At 41.8% G+C, this 22,704-nt stretch overlaps 1 protein-coding gene, 1 long non-coding RNA gene and 1 pseudogene across 5 annotated transcripts in view; 2 read left to right on the top strand and 1 right to left on the bottom strand.

Annotated features, from left to right (window-relative positions):
* Positions 1-1,216: 1,216 nt before the first annotated feature.
* Positions 1,217-8,751, top strand: LOC132073090 (hyaluronidase-4-like; annotated as a pseudogene).
* A 2,908-nt stretch (positions 8,752-11,659) lies between these two features.
* LOC132073859 (uncharacterized) lies at positions 11,660-19,080 on the bottom strand. The gene is made up of 2 exons (XR_009418534.1): positions 19,037-19,080; positions 11,660-11,929 (listed from the first exon to the last, which is right to left on the bottom strand). It is a non-coding gene; the product is annotated as an uncharacterized LOC132073859 (long non-coding RNA).
* Positions 19,081-20,868: 1,788 nt separating this feature from the next.
* The window catches only part of SPAM1 (sperm adhesion molecule 1), a 32,511-nt gene continuing 30,675 nt past the window's right edge, over positions 20,869-22,704 (top strand). The window contains exons 1-2 of one of the 4 annotated variants that reach the window (XM_059472688.1): positions 20,869-20,898; positions 22,175-22,311. The gene's annotated coding sequence lies outside the window, so the exon portion shown is untranslated. Of the gene's footprint in view, positions 20,899-22,172; positions 22,347-22,704 lie in introns of those variants that run through there. The other 3 variants (XM_059472690.1, XM_059472691.1, XM_059472689.1) reach the window with 3 other exon arrangements.

Raw genomic sequence — 22,704 nt, 5'->3', positions numbered from 1 at the left:
TTCACCAGGATCAGTGAAGGACTGTACCAAAAGAGTTTGAATCTTGGCTATAGTCAGCCACTAGTGTCACTGGGTCACGAAAATGAGGTCCATTTTTATTATCTTTTATTATTATTACTATCCTTTATTATTATCCTTTATTATTATCCTTTATTATTATTATTATTATTATCATCATCATCATCATCATCATCTCCATTTTTATTATCCATTATGCTGCATATCCCACCCCCTGCATTTACTAGAATAAGAGAGATACTCTGCAGAATACCAGTGAGGCAAATGCCTGCAGGTTGCCTTGCTCTAGTAAGGCCCCGTGCATGAGGAAGGGCAGAGAGAGCAGCAGTGCATCCTGCCATGCCCCCTGAGCCTGCTGCAGGCTCTGTGGCTCTCAAGGTCATTTCCTTTGCCACCAGCCCCCAAGCACATTGCCACCAAATCTGGGTCCAGCACAGACAGCAAAATTCTCTGCTGACAGCATGACTTCCACTGGAAAAAAACTCATTCCATCCTCAGACTCCTGAGTGTATCAACTTCAGCTTTGCTGATAAAAAGTCAACAAAAGGATTATTCTGTAAAAATCCAGGGATTTTGTTGGATCTCTGTGGGTGTGAAAATTCTTCTTTCAGAAAACATTCCTGTCTTTGATAAGAGCATTTGGCAACTGGCTTGTCTGTTGAGACAGCCTGGTTTAAGTCCACCAAGGCTGTGCTGTTTCAATGCCATATTGTTGTAGAAAGGAGAAAATATCATTGTGCTTATTCTTAATTTTTGTAATCTCTTGATATGAATAGTGTAACATCACTGGAGTAGATTTTCTGTTACAAGATAGATGACAAAGCTTGAGAATGAATTCCTGTGTTCTAGATTAATTTGGGGAGAGACATAGAGTTTATATAAACTGACGAATGTTTTGTCTTTTCCTTATCATTCTTTCAGCTATTTTTTACAGCATTATCTTTTGTTTTGTTTCAAGTACTTCTCTCTATGTGTCTTCATTGCAGAACTGCCTTTTAAAAACTTTTAAATCAGCTGATTTTGCTTAGTCTTAGCTGGACCTGTTTGTTGCCTAGTAAAGACACACAGTTTCTACTTTCTCTGCATTGGAAATTGCTGTTCATTCTGCATTTTCACTGTCAGCTGCATGCCAAGATGGGCTGCCTCTGTGTTCTCCTTGCCAAAGGAAAATCTAGTTAGCAGAAAGGGTATGCTCACTATGATAGATACAAGTGAAAGAAATACCAAGCAAAAAGAGGAGGGTAACTTTTTAGCAGTCCTGCACAACTGGAAGCAACTTTGAAAAGTCTGGGGAAAGGGAAAAATATTGAGCAGAGCTTGGGCACATCCTTTCTGCATGTTGCAAACAAGAGACTGTTCTCAGATGCAGCATGTGAGTGTGTTGGGGCTAAATGTATCAAATGGAATAAAACAGAAGCCAGAAGTCAATGATTTGCCATGACACTGAATAAAAAAGAGCAACCAATTCCCCCTTAACAATAGAGCTCCTACAAATATCCTTCTGTGCTAAGTTACCCAGGAAGGGTTTCTCTCAGGGGTCAAGGTGGTCTGACACTTTGCAGTCTCCAGTGACCCATAATGATATTGTGGTTGTTATGCTGTTGCTGCTGCTGCTGTTATTTTTATTATTATTATTTTCTTCAGCTTGCTGATACCTTGCTGTGTGCCAGCTCAGAGGACTTTGGAGCAGCAAATCAGTATATTGAGCATGAAGTAAAGCTCAGTGCTAACTGCACCCCAGTCCTGCCTGAGGGGACATGTGTGGACCCACAGTGTGGGAGAGCTGAGCCTCCCCACTTCCCACTGGCAGGCAGATCCCAGGAGGCGCAGCCTGTGGAGAGCCCCATGGGTTTTGGGGAGATGCCAAGAGGTGGCCTAGGGCATGGCTGCCTGCCAGTGCAGGGGTCCTGCCTGGGAAGTGCTCCCTGGAATCAGACAGAAACCACCTGAGGATGTGCTCAGCACAGGGTGACACTCCCCGGGCCAGGCTGTTACAAACAAGAAAGCAGAGGGTGGCAGCACAGGGAAACTCGCTGCAGTTTAGAATCACAGTGTGAAAAACAAGCAATTGTAGGGATTTGCTGCCCTCTGGCAGGATTTTTTTACAGCTCAGATTTCCTGTGAACTGCAAGAGCAGTGCTCAGCAATAGTGCCCCAGCACAGCAAGGTCTGCATTTTCCATTTGGTTTTTTGCCAAAGCTGCTGACCAGCAGTGCTGCAGCCTCCACGGAGCCCTCCTGGAAAGCCAGGAGTGCATGGTGATCCCAGGCATGGGCTGGTGTAAGGAGCAGGGCTGCTGGGCTGGCAGCAGGTCCCTGTCCCTTTTCTCCAACTCTCTGCAGCTATGGGGCAGCCTAACTCTCTAAAAGTCCTTTTGTTGATTGTCCCCTCAAAAAAGCAAACTCATCATCTTCCAGTTCTGGCTGTGCAGCCTTTAGATGAGAAATTCAGTTTGGCCTCCCTCTAATGCCGACAAGCCCTGAGTGGCTTTGCTAGGTTTAAGTTCTAGTATATGTTTTCTGTGAGATAATCAGACTAATTTTCTTTAACAACATTTTCTAAAAGGATCAGCAATGCTGCTATGACACCTGTGGGTATCTGGGTACTGAGTTTGAAAACCTGGGTTTGCTGTGTACCAGGAGTCTCATGGGGTGAGGCTCTCTGACAAAACCTTGAGTTCTGCAGCCTCTGCCCATCCTGCACTGCTCCTGTGCACGGGCTGCCTATCAGCAGGAGCAGCAGGCACACCTTGTGTGCTGTAAAACAATCTGGTGCCTCAGACTGTCAGAAGATTATATCCTAAAAGCACCAAAGGCTTATTAAAAATACCTAGTTTGGTTCTTTTGAGAGAAGGGAAGGAGAGCGTAGCTACACTATTCCCAGCAGTGCATATGTAACAGCCTGCCTACCCATATCCCACCATGGTCCTCACCTCCAGCAGGTCACAATCCCAGGAGAAATAAAAAAGTAGGCTAGGACAGAGAAAGAAGAACAACAATTGAGCTCAAATACAAATCCATGATGGTTGGTTGTATAGCTCTGCGGGATTTTCCCAGGGTTTTGAATGCAGGGGACATCTTAGACCTGGAAAATGATACAACTCCCTCTCTCTTACATATAAATATATAGATTTTGCTGTAGGGACCCCTCCTCAAAATGCTACAAATTAAAGTATGAATCTGATTAATGATGCTGCCCACAGTAGTGTCACAGGCCTTAGTCCAAAGTCCACATTGCACACTGCAGTGCTGTGCAGATATCATCACAGGCTCTGGAAGGCACTAGCTGCATGTGATAGTGGAGGCAGGCTAATCAATAGCTCAGGACAAGTGTTCCTGTATCTGCTTTATTTCTATCAAGGGTTTGAACTTGGATCCCTTTATGGTACTTTACAATGACAATAAATATGTGTGCTTGTTTAGAGCTGTTTGGAGTATCTCTGGCTGGCATTGCACAGACAGGCCAGGGATGCTCATGAAATTGTGTAGATGGTGATAAAAGCCAAGGTTTGATTTCAGAGTCACTCTGGTGGTTATTTAGAAAGCTTGAATAATAAGGAAACCATGTCTTCATCAGGCTTTCCACTGCAACAGCCACAGCCACTAAGATATCCTGGAGCCCACTGAAATGATGCCAACACCCTCAGTGAATTGATGAGAAAAGTAACTGCAGTAGGATGGCTTCCAGACTTACAGCAATTTACTTTGGCTGGGAATTTCCCCCTTTGTTTGGGTTAGATTGTGCTCACCTTGTTTCTTCGGTGTTAGCATGGTAGATTAGCCTTAGAATTTACTGATACCAATTCATATATTTATACATGTAATCAACACTAATAGCTTTTCTGTTATGTTTTAAAGACAGACTGGGAGATCTGCCCAATGCCATCTCTTAAGTTGAGAAAGTACTTCCTGGAAATGGAAGTACAGTTATGCATTGTTCACCTTTCAGCCCCTGGCATGGCTGCACATTCCACTCATCTGGACTTTTCTTGCTTTGAAATCAGCCTGAACACCAGCATGGGAGAGAAAGCCTTTCAAGGCTCCTGGAATGCCTGACAGAACTGTGCTTCCTGAGGTACTGTGTACTAAACCTGAAAATGTTTTATATTTGCCCCAGCTAAGGCAAAAGGGCAGGCACATCACAGGAAATCCATGTTAATGGTGGCATACCCTAAAACTTCAGTTTTCAAACCCATCTAGAAAACAAAGGCATGGCATTAACTATTAGATCCCAGCTGAGGTCTTCACTGGGGTGGCTGTCACAGGTTGCTCACACTGGAGAGCTCAGTGGGCCTGCAACTATGTGTGGTGCAAATGATATCTACAGTGTGGAAGCAAAGGGAGACGACTCATCCTTTGATCAGCATCAAACTCTGATTTATTCATCCACCATGCACATTTTATAACAGTGTTAATTAAGTTCATACATATTGCAAAACCTGAGCTCATCATTGGTTACAGATTAGACATCAACCCCTCCTTTTGTTTTCAATACCTGTGGTTTGTTATTGGGACCAAGACTTGTTTTTTCCCATCTTGTTATGAACGGTTCTCAAGGCCTCCATGTTTGTCACTTTTGCTTTCCCATAACTTATGCAAGGACAAGATATTTACTTGTTATTAAAAAACAACCTGAGAACTTCTGCTGTTTACATAAACGTGCCTGAGAATTTTGTTGTTTACAGGAACAGGCTTTGAGAATTTGCTCCTCACAGCTGCCTTTTACTTTTCCCTCAGCTGTATATGATTATGGCATGTCTGAACAAAACTCTATAAGCCATTTCTGAGCAAAATTCTCCAACACTACAGAAAGTCCACGAAACTCATGACTGAAACGGAACATTTCAGCAAATGATGTTGGATGTTATCAATTCCCTTTGAAGAAAGTGCAAAAAGTTTTATGAAGGAAAAAATTACTTTAGGAATGGAAAGGAAGCCAAAGGGCCTGTGGGAATGCTACTTATACCCTGACTGCCATAATTATGGTTTCCATGATTAGAACTACACTGGTTTCTGCCCAAAGAGTGAAGTTTTGAGGAATAATGAATTTTTCTGTCTCTGGAATAGCTTTAAACCCATATCTTTCCATTGACATTTAGAAACCTCTTGGAAACAGTCAAAAACATTTTCTACTTTTCTCAGTTTAGGTTGAATGAATCCATAGGGATTTCCTCCATGGCACCCCAAGATTATGCTTTGCCTGTATTTGTGTATACCTGACTAGGCTGTCGAGAGGAGCCTTTATTATTTCTGTCTCTTGGAAGTTTTTGCTGGAACAATGTAGGCTGCATTTATCCTTTAACCATTCTTGCAGATGGTGCATCAGGATGGAAAACCTCCTACTTGGGCCAGCTCTGATGGTTCATGCTAATCATCCACATGCTTCAAAGAGCGCAATGTTCTGAAGAAAAAACACAACCCTGAATATTTTTTTTTCCTTTTTTTCTGCTTTAATTCCTAACTAGGCTGTACTCAAGCAAGGCTGTACTCAATTATTTGAATGGATTAAAAGGAGCTCAGAAATTTGGTGTAGTACATAGGAGGCTGTTAATACATTAATCCTCCCTCAGGTATTTCTGTTCAGGGATGCAATAACTAATCCTCAGATACCTGCCCGTTTTTTAGAAGGGAAACTGGAGCAGAAATGTTAGCAACTTTTTCTGTGTACATAAGAATGGAAAATTGGAACCAACAGTCTTTCTGCATGCCTCCACCTCAAAGCCATATAATTTAGTCCTGTAATACCTGTTTTGGTCCAGGCTCCAGAACAGAGGAGTACTGCTCACATCAGCTGAACGCATACAAACATACACATAACAGTATTTTTGAGACAAGTCTATTACCCTAGGCCTTTTTTAATGTGATTCTGGATATTCTCCAGAACCTGGATAAGGGCAGTAGAATTCCTGTGAAAAAGCAGCATGGTTTGTCTGTCACTGCCCTGGTTCTGTTCTCACCTGCAGACAGTGACTGCACTACCAGCAGACCCCAGTTCCTCTGTTTCAGAGTTTAGGCAAGTGAGCTGTATTTGCTTTTGAAGGCTATGTTTGAATTTTCATGCCAGGTACTGAATCTGAAGTTGGCATGCTGTCTGAGAAGGAGCATTAGCTCCCTTTTCTATCAGGTCTCACTGCTCCCTTATCACTGCTGACCCACTACCCTGCCCAGCAAGGGCCTCACTTATCTTGGTCCTGAAGACATTAAAGGAGATGGAGACACCTGCCTTGGTGTTTCACCCAGCTTGCTCCTCCTTAGCTTTGCAGGGACAGGATAGACAGACTTCAATAACTTGTTCCTGCATCCTTTCCCCCTCAGGCAACATATCTCTGTGAAGCTTTTTCACATCAAGTCATTTCTTGATGTACTGTGGCCTTCAAACTCCCCTAAATCAGTGATGTTGTCCAGGGAGTCACTTGCTTATCAATGGCCTTTCAAATTCTGTGCTTGTGGCATAATAATTCATTTGTTGCTGATCCTTGGTCATGGTTCAAATTAAGGATAAATATCCAAGCACCGGATACCTTCTCCTTACAGCCTGCTCTGTGAGCAGGACAGTGAAAGATCTCCCTGGAACAAAATGAGAAACATTGTAACCTTGAAAGAATATTGTAACTGAAATTAAAAATTGCCAAGTGTTGCATTTTCTCTTTCATTTAAGGTTGCACAATGCTGTATTCCCCTCCTATAGTGTGGGCCTATTTACAGTTGCTTTTTCTAGGTTTTAACAAGAATCTGAATGAGCTCCTAGGGAGAGCAGCAAGAAGGATGCATGCCTTTGGAATCACAGCTCTCAAATTGAGAGGGACTGGAAAACAACTGATTGACATAGCAAAATGGCTTTGCTTCCCCTTATCAATAAAAAAAGAACTGAAGAAATGTTTTGGGAATTCTCGTGTGAAAAATCCCACTTTAATGAAAGGATTTAAGTTGTTTCTAGTAATTGATGAGTTGTCAAATAACTGTGATTAAGTTTTTGCATCAAAGTGGATTAAGATGCCTTTTTCCCTCCCAATTTATTCACTTCCTTATTACCAACATCTCAGGCAGTACCTAAATTTGAAACTTCAGTTTAATATTCATTGTAGTTTAGATAGAAAACCTTTAGCCACAATAAAATATAGTTCATGGGGACCAGATTGAAGCCCTAGTCTGGGAGACAGCCTCCTAACATACTACTGGATTGCTTTAGAAAGGCTGTGAGATGCTGAATTAACCTGACAGTGATATCTTTACTCTCCTCACTGTAGCAAAACCTTTTTAGCACTATTGGAGGGAATGCCCTAGGAGCTACAGGTGTTATTATTTGGTGAGGTATGAATTTAACTTCTTTAGAGGTAAACTTTAGCCTGACTTAAATGCAGTGTGTAAGATTCTCATTTTACCCTGCTAATAGAGAGTATCTGACTGCACCAGCCCTGAGTACTCAGCACCAGCAGAGTTGAGTGCTTAACCAACCCTTGCTGTCCTCCAGCCAGGACAACATGGAATGTGGTCAGCCTTCCTGGCCTAACAAGCCTCTTGTGAGGCAACCAGTAGTGGGAAGCCATTGGTATTTTGGAAGGCTATTTCAGTAGTCATCATCCTGGTCAAATTCTCTCCCAGCTGGGTAAAACACTAGGAAATTATCTAGAGCATGATTAGCACACCAGACAAGGTCTAGTAGTGGTGCTCAGCAATTTGTCAGGTTTTGAGAACTGTCCTTGTGTGTGGGCAAGAAAAACAAAGCAGGCTGATCAGATGGAGAGGTTTTGTATTGCATATCAGACCTAGCCATGTTAAAATCAAAGACTGATTTTTGAGGCTCTGCCATGTCCTGGAGTTTTCAGAAAGCCACACATCAAACTTTGTAATAAAAAAAGACTTTTTCCTTAGAGCTATGTGAAATGGGTGTTCTGGGCTGTTTTTCTCCTGGCAGATAGTACAGAAAACCCAGCCAGCATGAGAATGAATAGCCGAAAATAAATGTTCAGTTGTCCTCAGCAAATTCAATTACTTCAGCCAATTTTTTAAACATTTGGATATTGTCTCTGTCAGAATCAATATGAATAGGAGGGTGAATTTCCTTCTACCCCATTCAAGTGGCAAAGGCAAGCTTCTGGAACTTCTCCATCAGCTCCAGACACTCACAGTCTTGCCACACAGCCACACTGACATCACCTGTTTTTCTAGCATATATCATGGCTTCTTGAAAGATCTACACACGGATGTTTCCTGGGGAATGCAAGTTGCTGAAGTCATTTGCTCCTCAATAGGATTGTATTTTCAGTATAAAAATTCATAATAATCCTTTAAATTAGTGAAATTTATGTTATCCTGGATGAATTAATTAATGCAGGCTCCTTACATATTGCATATTTTTTAGAATGCAAGAGGAAAAAAATAAAGTGGGTAGTCTCATATTAGCTAAAATTTCTACCATTTACAGCAACTGTAATGTAGAAGTGCAAGAGCAACTGAAGAGAAGTGCAAAAATTCACTGATTCTGAATTTGAACCCTACATTATCAATGTCACAACAGCAGCTGAGGTGTGAAGAAGGTATCTTTGTCAGGACAATATCATCTGTGCAAAGAACCTGGAGATCCTCAACATATCTACACTTAACTTTTAAGACCTTGCAGATAGATGCCTTGGAGAACCAAGGATTCATTGTTAGAGGAGAAACATCAAATGAAGACCTGGAAATAATGGCAGAGACATGGTCTGCCACAGTGTCAGGGCTATGCAGGAACTGACTGTGATGAAGTGAAAGTTGTTGAGGACCATCCATGCAGCTCTGTAGATTCTGCCTTCCCCAGATTTGCAGTTACCTTCTCTAAATTCTGCTTAGGCAATGGGCTGGCTTCAGTCAATCGAGAGGAAAGGCAGAGTGGATCCAAGGAAAAGTTTCACATGCTCAGCTGGGGGCTGAACATTGTCATTGTCCCAGACAAAACTCAAACCCTGCAGCTCTGCCCTGGGGCTTAATGCCCATAAAGCACAGAGAGGGAGTGGAGCCCCTTGGAGGCTGAGTCAAAAATGCACAGATCTCAGGAACATTTTCTGAGATTAGGCTGTTTAACAGTCTAGAAGCCTGTTTTCTGCTCAGCTGACAGGTACCACCAGGACAGCAGAAAACTCCTGCTTCTGAATAAAGCAGCACGAGGTAGGAAGAGTCAACTCATGTCATCTGGAGGTCATACTGGATAGAACATCCTCCCAGAAATGAATCATGAAGGGAGATTCCGAGTTTCTTTTCCATTTGAGTGAATTCAAGTTCATGTTTTCCTCTTTCATGGTCAGTGTGATAAAGGTGTTTATGCTTTGAGCCACAAGATAAAGAGGAATGAAACAGTCAGGAACTGAGAAAGAAAAAGTATTAGTATGTTAGTATATATACTGAGAGAAGAAAGCATATATTCTAGTCCAAAACAAATTGTCTCACTGTGTTTTTTTAAAGACATGACTATTTAAAATAAAATTAACAAGTATTTCTAGAGGCAGGAGTATTATATATCTATATATTTATATATATAAAGCATATAATATATAAAATATATAATACATATATATAGGAGCACTATATATGACTTTGTATTAGAATATGTGTCACTGGATAAAAAAATACACAGATATAGGAAAAACAGGGATCAGTGAGACCTGTACTGAGATCCCTGCTTTTTCTTCTACTTGATTCAGGCAAACATTTGCAACATAAAATCCAGCTTCCATCTGCTCCTATTATTTCTTTTTGTTTCAGAACCTTAAAGATCCCATCAGGCTTTGACCTTTGTGCATTTGCACCTCTTAGCTGCTTTTCCTTCTTTAAACACAGGTTATTATCCTCATATATCCTCAGAGAGTTATTGCTGTAATAAATATGTTAGAAAAACAATTGTGCATTGAACAAACATTATGTTAATAGAGCTCTTGGAGGCAAGTGAGAAGAACTTTCATTATTTTTTAACAGGATTCCATTGTAGAGAGAAATATTTAAGATTCCATTTAGGTTAGGAGAGACTGTGATTAAAACACAGCTAATCAATAAGAAATTAATCAACTTTACAATGATCCTTCTTTAAAGAAAAAAATAAATGAAGGATATCTACTAAATTTTTTCTGAAGCATATCTTCATAGTGAAGAAAATTAAAGACTTTTTTTTAATGGAATGACTTTCTCAGAGAAATGCAGTTTTTTAAAAATCAGAGTATGATTGTGGTGGATTGTGGTGTGTAAAAATGATTCATTTGACATTTTGCTTGTGCTGTAGGGCTGAAGTACATGCTAGTGGGAAACAAAATGTTTCAATATTTTCTGAGTGGCATTGAATTAGATGTTAGACTCTTGTTGCTGTCTCCATTAAGGTCACTTGTTAGAGAAAGACAGTCACACTCCCAGTAACTGAACAATAAGGGAGTGAAACAGTATTTGATAAAATCTTCTGTGAATATGTTAAATTTGCAACTGTCTCTAATACATTGGTGCATCCTGTATAAATGTCTAGCCAGATATCCAGATACATAGGCCCAGATTTTTGCCACTGACTAAACCCAATAAAGTGGGGCAGCCAAACTAGAAATGCACCTTTTAGCTGGGAGGGAACCCCCAGTGGGCTTTAGCTTTTATTTCTCAACAGTCTTGGCAGGCCAGATGATTTTGTGAGGGTCAGGAGGCTGGGATCTGCAGTGTGAGAGGATGAGCAGGATGGCACAGTGAAAAGAACCTTCCCAAACCCCATGACATGGTCTGCTCTCATGGGGAAAGCTGTCCCCAGTGTCCTTCTGCTCCTCTGCTAGCATCCCTCTCCTTTTGAGGCTGGACACAGGCTATGGGAGAGATATTTGCGTACATTTGATCAGCTGCACTTTTAAGATCAAATCCTCTCTCTTCTGTTCTCCTGTGAAGAGCATTTCTGATTTCTAATTTTATAACTTTTTAGACATCTATTTTCTTCTCTTTGTGTTTCCTGTTGGCCACAGTTTCCTTTCTTTAACTGATGTGGTGGCATTTGCACATTTCTTTCCTGGGATGAAACCATGACAGAGCATCTTGTGAACTTCACACCATGAGTTTCTCTCGATGCCTATATCACTAAGATTTAGACATACCAAACATTACTATTACAGTGACTAAATTATTTTATAGCACGAGTGTGGAGGGATGGAATGTAAGAGAATAGTGCAGAAGGCAGTCTCACACCTGAGGAGTTTCAGCTGTACTAATCACCACAGCTGTGTCTAATAAGAAAGAGAGTGCTGCAAAAGAGTGAGTTAGCTGGGTGATGAGATAGTTGGAGTTTGTTGGCTGTGCTGAGGAGTCAGTGCTGCAAGGAGATGCCCATGGAAAATCACTGAGAAGGTATGGAACTTTTGAAATACAATGACAACACAGGAGGTAGATACCTAATCAGGCCTGAAAAGCTACACCTGAGCTCTCAGCAGTTGCATGGTAAAACTGTGGATGTGAAACATAACACAATGTGTTGCAATGAAACTGACAGTGGACAAAATTATTCTAGTTGTACACTTTTTTTCCCGCTGTGGATTGAAGTTCCATTTTTGGTAATATTCCTACTGAGTAGTAGTGATAAAATTAAGTAATCCCTGTATATCTACAAGAATGGATGCTTTTAAATATAATAAACATACTTTCTCCCATTATAGTATAAACTGGGATTCTTTCTTTCACGTTTGCAAGACTTATCAATTCTTAGTGATATCAAGTGGAAATAATGGATGAAAATAAAAGTCAAGGAGCAGATCATAAGCACAGGGCCCTGTTAGTGCTTTTGATGGTTTGGTCCAAAGCCACGTGAAGTCAATGGAAAGCTCCCTTGGTTTCAGTAGGCCCAGCATCAAGCGGGGGTGCCTCCCAGGGAGTTACACCACCAGGGTCTTGTGCTCTTGATAGGTCTCTTCCATGTTAGAACATTCCTAAAAAAAATCAGAAGGCATGCATTGCAAGCAAAAACATGTTTTAAAGAAGCATGTATAGATGCCTAAACACAGCTATATCTGAAAGTGCTTGTTATCCAAATTGGTTAAGATTTTGATAGGCTCCTGAGCATTTAGATAACAAAAAAATATCCTATGTGATTTGGATTTTAACAATACTTTTTGGTATAAGGTATGAGAATAACCTTAAATGTTTCTTGGCCTAATAAAAAAATTAACAAGTAGATACAAATCTGTTAGTATCTCACTAATAATTGAAACTATGTAGAGTTCTCAGAACATCGAATCTTTTAGCAGAGGCAACCAAGATTATTGAAATGGTTTTGTAGATGGGAATGAGAACAGGACAGAAGGAAAGCTGCTCTGACATAATTACCTGCTGATCACTCTCCTAGGCTTTTCTGAGTCACTTTGAAATGGGAAATCTGATACTAATTCTGAATTTCAGGTTATTTGGAATATTCACATTTAGTAATTCTCTGGCACTGTGTACCACATATCCCACCAGCTTTTGGCAACAAAGATATCTTCTTGTTTCTCTTCTATTTCCTCTCAGCCCAGAAAAGGACAGATGTTTGATGCTGGCACCTGGTTGCTGTTACACCATGAAGTGGCTGTAAAATTCATGGCCTTGTTTCTTCATGTAGATCCAATCAGGCAAACCCCATCTGTATGTTCAGCCAGTTAGGAGGTACAGATCCATGTGACAGCAAGGTTCAGTTAGTGTTACAAATTAAATCAGCAATTCTGATGCAGTGTAGGCAGCCCTCATCCCAACCATCCTGCCTTATTCAGTATTAAATTATTTTTCTCCCATTTGCCTTGAGGCAGCTGAAGGGTAATGCTACACCTTCCTGCCCATTTCTGCTGCTTGATATTACAGTCAGGATTTTTCTTTATCACTCAACCAGTTCCAGATGTCTGGATGTTGATCTTAATCCCAGACTGGGGCTTTGCTGCAAATCAGTTTGACAGTCAAGTGCAAAGTAGATTTGCCTTGGCATAACTCAGGTGCTTAACTCTCTGAAATGATGCTTAAACTCAGCAATAACACTAATAAATACAGCACTTTAAACTCTGTACAGATTGCATCTCACATTCATTTTTAATTGTGCTCTACATTGAAATTGATGGGAATAGGGCTCCTAAGTACACCTAATGACTCAGATTAATAGGAGTTTGTTTCTGTTATTGCCCTTTTTATATAGAGTGGATTAAAAAGTAACTACTGCTCTGATTCCTCATACCCTAAACCATGACAGATTATTTTAGGCATAAATTGTATAATTTAATTACCAATGTCATTGTACTAAGAATAGTGGAACAAATTACCTATCTCTTGTATCTTTTTACAGATACTTCCACCTTTTGCTCCACTGATGTAGAAGGCTGAAGAATGCCACATTCTAAAAATTACAGGATTATATCTAAATCTTAATATATCTTGAACCCTAACCTGCTGAATTGGTACCTTAATTTCCTATTAGGCTCCAAATTTAATGCAGGATTTTCTAGCTTAGACAATGAGGCTGCTTACTCAGATCAGCTTTCACAGTCTCCCTGCAAAACTACAAACTCCCCTCAGAAAAATGAAGTCTCAACTAAATGTGACTTTCTGAGCATTTAGAAGTGTGGAAAATTGTGGCTCTTTTTTTAAACCTCACTGGCTGTGGCTGGTGAAGGCTTGAGCATTTATTCCCTGTAGATTTGTTTAGAGTTGGAGCAGTTCTGCAGTTTCTTGCTGCACATAGAATTTGCAAAGTTAAGTCCAGACTCTTTCCAAATCTTCAGGCACAGGTCATTTAAATGGCCTCAGTACTGAAGGCAAAGGCTTTCTCAGCTTTTCACTCCCTCTGTCAGAGTTACACAAACTATGTTAAACAAACAGGACAATGGTGAGTTTTTCCCAGGGAGTGGGAGGAAGGATGGCAGCTGAGCATATAGGGAAAAAGTCCTTAGTTTAAATGACTGCATTTCTGAAATAAAGACTAATACATGCCTCTGCTACCAAGAAAATCCCTCTTTATGAGAACACAACACAGATTTTAATATCATTCACTTATGGCAACATAACCACAAAAGGTTTACAAGTAACTCCTGAGAGGGAAGAAAGGGGTGTTCCTATAGGTCATAAAATCCTTTTCTCCACTTCTTGAGTATAGTGTTTTTGTTTTAATAATACACGTTTTCTTATATTGCTTTATATTCTGCATTGTGATTTATTGTAGAGTAAATCTAAAAATTCTAATAAAGTCATAAATGGTTTCAGTTATATTTTAAATAAATAGAAGATTAAAGAAAATATGTAATTTACAGTCTGGTCTTGCATTTATCTAAATGATTATTAGAGTTGCTGGCCTGTAAAATGAAATACCACCACTCAGTATCACATATATAATTGTCGCATCTTGATATGCTATAGAGTTCACTAGCAGTGACATACTTGCCCAACAATGTGAAGCAGACAGAGAAAACAGTATGTCCTAACTTATGTCCAGAAATAAGATGCATACACTAAAGAGCAGCAGCCACAAACCAGTTCTGTTTTGTGAGGCAGCTGAAGAAAATATAGAAGTGCCCTCAGCATTACCAAGTTTACGAAAGTTTTCTAATTTTTCTAATATATCTGCATGTTAGAGACAGACCCACTATTAGGCTTCCCAGAATACATGAACGAAGTTCAGGCAATGTTTGTTTATTGCATAAGACAAAGCCTTTGTCTGTTACAGGAGAACAGGCAGATTCTGGAGCTTTCCCCATCTTCCTTTGCCACTCTAATTCTCCCAAGGCTGTTCAGCTCCCAGGCCTTCAGTTTCATTAGAATATTTATCTGAAACAACTTGAGTTGAATTTTTTGAGAAGCAGAACTGAAAAGAGAAAGGGAACAAAATGCAACAACTCTGCTGTGCACACAGGCAATGCCCACACCTGCTGGGGAATTGGGCTTCATAAGGGATGGAGTCCACCCCCACCAAAAGCTAGCAAAATCCTTCCAGTCACTTTGACAGGAGTGGTAAACTTCCATCCAAGAGACAGAAGAACTGTTAAAACTTGGGTTTGATTCATTATGGTAACAAACACACATCTGTAAAAATCTGACTTTGCATTTTGACTTTTATTCCTAAAACCTACATTTATCAGATCCATGCTTTCTTTGGTTCTGTTTTTTTTAAAACCTCTGAATTTTCACTTTAGCTCTTGTGTTGATTATATCTGCCCCATAAAGAATACTTAAAGTCAAAGCTATCTTTCTGAATTTTAGCCAGCTGTTGGATGGATAACATTGGCAGCTTAAAGGTCCTGCTGAATTTTTTACCATCTAGAAAATGAATCAGAGACTTCAGTGGGATTTCTCTGATTTATACCAGTTGTGAGTCTGGCTAATTGCTAATCAATTAGAAAACCTTTCAGCTGGTATGTGAAAAATAGCATTGAACTTCAGTTCGTTCCTTGACTTTTCTGGTGGAATTTTGGCAAAGAAAATTGTCTCAACCTTTTTAGTGACTGCCCAAGCAGCAATTACAGGTTCTCCTCAAAGTAGCTGCTATGTCCTCTTGTGCTTTTAGGGCAGTAGAGGAAGGAGCCAGGAAATAGGTGAGAGGGTGAGAAATGGGAATAGAGCCATTTGGGCCTTGTGTGCTGGGATGATTTATCAAGTAGGTAGGAAAATCAAAGGGCTGGATAGCAAAGTGGATCCAGAGGAAGAGCCCGGGTGACTGGATAAAAATGAGATCCCACACAAATCATCATGGGAGCTGCTGTGAGTCCTGCTTAGCATAACTGTGCCTAAAATTAGCACCAGCTCTCTGATTTCTAAATATCACAGGGAGAAGGGCAGTGCCGGTAAAAGATGATCCATGTGGGACATCAAGGCGTTGGTGGGAACCAAGCATATCACAAATAGCAAAAGTCAAACACCCAACCTGAACAAGAGCTCAGCACAAGTCTGGCCGACATCTGCTCCCACTGAACCACCCAAGTTCTGACTCCTTCTGGAGGTGCTGACTATCATCTTTTGAGTAACAGCTTCAATACATTTATAGCTATTGCCATCATATACAGCTACAGCTTGGCCCAGGGGCTGAGCCAGATCTCAGCTGTAAAATTTAGCTTCCTCTTGCTTCTGCTGTCTATATGCCTAGTATTTTATCTTGCCAACTTCATACACTAATCTAGGCCTGCAAGTATTTTGAGTAAAGCAGAATATTCAAGCCCAAACAGAAGACCTAAAATAGTTGTAGCCTTGGTTTTCTTGTTTTCAGTGTCTTCATGTCTGAGGCTGCTGATCAAGCTGTTTTCATCCGACACCCCTGATTGTGTAGTCTAGTAATATGGTCTATTTAATCTATTCTTACTATTAATTGTTTTGGTCATATGGAGGATGGATGGAAAAGACTGTTTGAAAGATGTCACACTGGCATTCCCCCCATCTTGGATTCCTACCTCTCGTCAGCTTGGCTTACACAGCAGGTCTGCTGCTCTTGGCTGAGTCTGGAGCAGCAGGCACACACAAATGGCCCAGGTGGAATTATCTATTTTTAAACTGATTTCTGCATCAGCAGGAATTGGAAGCTATTCCATAAATCTAAAAAGAGCTTTAAATCTCTCTCATATCCACTCCCACACCAAGCTCACATCCTATTTCTCCAAAGTTAGAGCTCCACTCAGAGAAATCTGCTTCAGGTGGATCAATTTCCTAGAACACATTCATTAGTTACTGCTGGCATAGCACAGTGAAGGTGGAGTGTTACACAAACAAGTAATAATGCTACTAATATGTGCTATTATTAAGGCTATTAAAATACCAGCTGGCGCTGCAAAAAAAAAAAAAAAAAATTGGTGTCATTAAACTTATATTAAGGCTTTCTAATGAACAATCAGCATGACTGGTCCTGTGCAATCTTGGCAGAGTTGGAGAGGAACAATTTCACTTGGCAGCTTTGCAGTGGCAGGGCTGTGCTCGGAGGTGGGAAGTGAGGGCGGCAGGGCCGAGGGGTCTCTGTGGAGCCAGGCCTGGTGCAGCCCTGCAGGCAGGGTGTGCTGGCAGCTCCATCTGCACCCCAGCCTGCCCCACTGCCCCTTCCCTGTCAGGCAGCTCCAGCAGGGGAGGCATGGAATGTCATGCACCTGAACCGTGCCCAGGCAGAGTGCCTGAGCAGCGCAAAGCCCGGAGCAATGGGGAGGGTGAGTGGGAGATGCGACCCCTGGGGGATGTCACCTGCTGCTCTGCAGAGTCACTGGAAAGTGAGTTGCTGGGCTGCTTGCTGGTTGCCATCAGTAAGCTCCTTGCCTGGTGTATTGGCAATCAGCTTTGCTAACTCCTACAGACTTACTATTGCTTTTCAGTACCTGGAGGATTTCCCCCAGTGCTGTCAAGCAAAATACAGAGTGCAGAAGAAATAATAATTTTTATTTATGAAGGAACACATTTGGCTGGGATTAGCTTGTGGATGGATTTCTCCAAGCATGCCCATTTTTTCTGATTGAAAGTTTAGTCTGGCATTTATGTTCATGGCTACAGATGAGATCAGATGAGTGACATCTGAGCATTGAATATGACATTTTCAAAAAGTGTCATGTCTATTCTCATCATGCTGCAGATCCAGTGTGTCTCAGACACAGTAGATTTTCTCTGCAGATCAGCTCTAAAAACTTCTGTCCCAGATGCCAACACGTCCCAAAGGTGCTGGACCACTGATCAAGGCATACTGTTTGACCTGTATGGTGTGGAGAAATGACTGAAAACTCAAAGCTAAACATCAAAAAGAGCCTAATGCCTACTGTTTGTAATAGTTGGTGGCTTTTAAGTCACTCACATAATGTTCCCAGTAAACACCTGGTCTTTTATAGCATGTCCAGCCATGAATCTTGAAGTGCTTTACAAAGCCCCAAACAACCATTTTACAGATAGTCAAACCGTAGTCCAGAGACAGATTTGCTGATGGCTGAGCCATGAACATGGTGAGAGCCCTCAGATCCCAGGTGAACAGGCTATTCCCAAATTCAAAGGATGAACAGAGTTTTGCCTTACCACAAACCACTGCAACTGTACATTCTGCAAAAGCAGACACCAGCAAGAAGAGCACAGGACAAAGGGTCTGTTCTTCACCTCAGGTGTCTGCTATGTTTCCCCTGGGCTCTTTCCCATTTGTTTCAGTGCCTGTGCACTGGCAGAGTCCTTGTAAGAGCAGTCATGGCACCGTTGTACTCCTGATCCTATTGTTCTCAGCAAAAGCAGCTAAATGGGGGGAGTGGTACGAGAAATGATATATGGTCCATCTCTACTGTGCACTCTCAGTCATTCATTCAAAAGAAAGGCAAAGACTTGCATAAAAAGAACTAAAACCATGAATTGCAATTAGCAGTGTTGCCAGATCTTGCCAAGTGAGGCTATAAGCTGTTTATCTGTCTTAACTGGATTACTAAACTACATGATATCCTTTCTTGAATGCTTTCTAGCTAGCTGTTAAAAGTAGATTTGGTTCACCCTTCCTCCCTATACTCTTACAATGACTTAAAGCAACTCAAGTAAAAGCCTTTTACTTTTGAATGAAAATGCCACACAAGGGTTTTAAAGTACTCAGTCCCACTCCAAACTCACACCTGGCTTATCTAGTTCACAGCCCCATTCCCAGCTCTCCCATCAGCCTGCTCCCAGTTTCAGCTGCTGAATAAAAAACTCCTAAGTCACTAACTCCTGAGACTGCCGATGTGAGCCTCAAAGAATTGCCCTCAGGCTCAAGACCTAGAAAGCAGGGAGGAACTCAAGTCAACCGAAAAGAGTCTCTACAATGTCTGTGATCAGCTCTGGTGACCTGTGGCACTGTCACAGGCTGTTCCTGGGGCAGCAGGGCTCTGGTGCTGCCCACGCTGCAGGGTAGGAACAAAGCCTCCCTGGGCACACACCTGCGGAGCACAGCACTGCAGAGAGACATGAACCCCCTGGCTGGTGGGGCCTGGTCAGTGTCTGCTTAGGTCACAGCGTTAACACCAGACCTATAGACACATAGGTACTGTGAGAATTGCCTCGTCTACTTGTTTAAAACATTATTGCATGGTACTATCTTATTGCAAAAGCCCCCGTACCTTCTCAGTGATTTCTCATGGTCATCTCCTCACAGCACGACCAACAAACTCCAACTCTCTCCTCACCCAGCTAATCCCCTTTTGTGTAGCACTCTTACTGGACACAGCTGTGGCCTATTAAGGGCAGGCCTGTTCCTAATCTTTGGTGATTGGTACAGCTGCAACTCCTCAGGGGTGAGACTACCTTCTGCACTATCTTTTCTTACATTCTATCCCACCACAATTGCATACACATATTTCAACATAACAGAACTACAGTGCACGAAAAGGTATTTCTTCATGTTGTCACAAAACATATGAAATAAAAATTTGCTTCAGTTGTAGCAGACTACCTTTACTTGCATGGTTTGCCTATTTATCAAATAGAATGCAGCACCTGAATTTTACATAAAATTCTTTAATTTTTTAATGTTCTGTCATTTTTTGGAATAGGTTACTTACCCACAAATTTATTGTGCCTTCTGAGGCACTCAATCTTTCCGACCAGATCAGTCAAATTCTTTCAATCAATATTCAAGGCAAATGTTAATGGAGAAAGATGTAAAATGTATTGTTTTAGAAATTTTTTCTCTTTTCAAATAGTTTGCTGTTTCCTTAAGAGGCTTGCTGAAGAAAACTTGCTCATTAAAATATTAACTGGAAACAGACAGAAAGTGTTATGCAGAGTCTCACATCTACTGAAATCTACCTAGAAGAATGTGATTTCTGGTTTCTCAAATAGACTTTGTAGTAGTGATCAACTCATTGTTTGGAAAAACATGATCATCTTTTAAATCTTCTCATTCCTCAGTGGAAGATTTGATGGTGTAGAAATGAACAAATTTGACTTATCCATATTATCTCAAATTTCCTGGGAATGGACCACTTCCAAAATAAGGTGAATTTGTCTGCTGATTGAAATATAAGAGTGACCTTGCCTTTTCTTATTCTAATCTTCTTTATTGACTATTTTTACACAGTGCAGTCCAAATCTTCTTTCGGGACAACTCAAAAAACCGCAGATGTTTTGCAGCTCAGTTTGCCTTGGTAACTCTGTGTCCACGCTGGCTTCCAAGGCTCTGCTTGCTGAACAGCCCCGCGTCCCTTCCTGTGCCACGGTGCTCCAGACAGAGCCCACGCAGCTGGTGAGGCGGCACAGCAACAGGGCCAACAAACCAAACTCCTCCGTGTCTCCCTGTCTGGGCCACACAGGGAGAGGGAATCAGAAATCAGCCTGTGTACCCTGGCAGAGCTGGGCACCCCCGTGCTTTGCTCCTCATGAGGAGCAGAATTTGTACAGCTCCTTGGCAGCTCTGCCCTTCAGACTCCCTGGGTCTGTCCCATGGGCAGAGGTCTCATAAAGGTTCTGGGGCTGCCCCAGCCACTGCTGAGCAGCTCTGCTTGTCAGGGAGTTATGTCCAGCTCCAGCAAGGAGCACGAGGTCAAGAGGAGTCAGTCACAAGCACAAACACTCTCACTTCAAGCCTCCACCTGTCTGTCACATTTCTGACCTGTGCCTTTTCAGGAGCTTGCAGATTTTCCAATGGCTGGTTTTCATTCTCTTCATATCTATGATCAGGGACTTCAGTTTTTACAAAGCACCAAATGCTTCTGTCTGCATTCCAAGGGCCCTCACTCCTCCTGATCTCCAATGCCGGGAGGAGGTTTGGATTGCTTTGTTTGCTGTGCCAAAGAGTACATGCTGTAACAAGTGAATGTGGGCATAAGTGGTGTGCCACAAACTTCACTCCGTGCCACTTAGGGAAGGACTGGAAGAACTGAATGTCTGCCAGCCAGTATAAAGGTAAGGTAGCCTGGGAACAGACAGTTCTGGTAGCTCTCTCCTGCAAAAACTTGTAAGCAGCAGACCTCATCAGAACCAGGTAAAAAACCTCTGTATCAATTTCCTTATTTTGGTTTAAGCCTGCTATTGTCTGAGCTGGGTCATTCCTAAGTAAAGGGTGGGATTCAGGTATACCTCACCTGGCCTTCAGCCACTGTCCCAGATGGACATGGAGCTCCTGTGCACCCTGTGTCACACCTGCCAACCCTATGGAGATGCCTGGGACAGAACACAATGCTTATATTGTACATAGAGAAGTAGATCATCACCAAGTGTTCTCAAAACCGCTTGCACTGGGGTTTTGTGGGTTTAGTCTGCATAAATTCATGTTTATAAAAGAAATGTCTGTCTCCTAACATATGGGATCATTCACAAAGATGGTTTGTTTCTCTGTGCTTGCTAATAAATGCAGAATGGTAGCAACCACAATGAACCAAGATTCTTATACCTAGCCTGTAGATGTTACCAAAGCCCTAAAATCCTCTGCTCAGGTACTTGCTAGCACTCTAGACTCTTACATTCCTTCAACGCAGCCAGTTTTCCTAGCAATGTCTCATCACCACTTGGCTCTCTCACCATCTGGCTACTTGGAGACCTATTTCACATGTATGATTTGGTGCCATTCTCTGGAATTCTCAACTATGTGACCAGCAGAGAGTGAATTGCTAAGTGTCCTTAGAATATATCTTCTGAATATGTGAAGGAGAACCAGATGATGCTGATAAACCCCAACTCTATCCCATTTTATTCAACAGCCTAGTACTGTAGTTTCAGGTTGGGAAACCAATAAAGGGTCTAATAAAGTGGGGAAAGTATTTGGTCTGAATTCAGGACTCTGACTGGAATAATATGCTGAATTGGTAGGAATGACCTGAGTTTTGTTATACCTTTTATTTCCCAGAGGCAGCCAGACTGTTATACAGTAGAATTTTCACTGAATGTTGCTCTCCTGTGCTGCAGCCTGATCCCCTGAAGCTTGGTTGAGGGGGATAAGGGTGCTACTCTGGGACATGAATATTTGTTCACCTGACAGCATGGGTCAAGGCATCCACACAGAGACAGGGCTGGACACTGGCAGGTCTGCAACATCTCTGGGGCAGGGACCAACAGCCCCAGGCTGGATCAGACTGGGGCTCCTGGGACAGAGGGAGGGACAGAAAGGCCATCAATGCCCTCAGGGCCACAGCAGGGAAGTGTTTGATCCTCTCGTGTCAGTCACCAAGAACTCATTGAAGATGTGACCTCCAGGCATGAGAGGAGCTACATCCCTGAGAAACTCTGGATGCTGTAACACAGGCACCTCTCCTAACACCTAGGTGAGCAGGAAGAAGCCTCAAGTTCCCTAAACCATCAGCAGGTGCCCTGCCTGGGTGTTTGTCCTGAGAAAGGCAGGGCAGAAGAATCTCCTGAAGCCTACAAGTGAAACATTCAGGACCAGATCCCTCCCTGCCAGGTGAGAACTCTGCAGGCTGTGGGCAAAGTGCTGAGGTAAGACCTGTCAGAACTGCTCTGCCCTCTGTCCTGAACATACTTTGTGACCATATGAAGGTCTGCGATTGTTTTTCACCTTCAAAAAGCTTTTTAATTCATCATTTTAATGGGATCTGATGTGGAAATACCCAGCACTAATTACTCCTAATACAATTTTTTTTTTCCTGACTGGAATTTACATATTTTTTAAAGCATTGTCTGTCTCATTTAACCTTAGAATTTAATAGAGACAAGTCAGTAATGTGGAGAACTAGAAATACAAGGAAAACTAAGACAGACATTAGGGAACCTCTTTTAGTAACAAGCTAAGAATAGCGAAAGAATAGCTCTACCACACAGATATAGCTGAACTTTT

Source organism: Ammospiza nelsoni, chromosome 5, assembly GCF_027579445.1.
Source record: "Ammospiza nelsoni isolate bAmmNel1 chromosome 5, bAmmNel1.pri, whole genome shotgun sequence".
NCBI classification, from domain to species: Eukaryota; Metazoa; Chordata; class Aves; order Passeriformes; family Passerellidae; genus Ammospiza; species Ammospiza nelsoni.
Note: the sequence above shows the minus strand (reverse complement) of the source record. Positions and strands in the feature narration are given on the sequence as shown.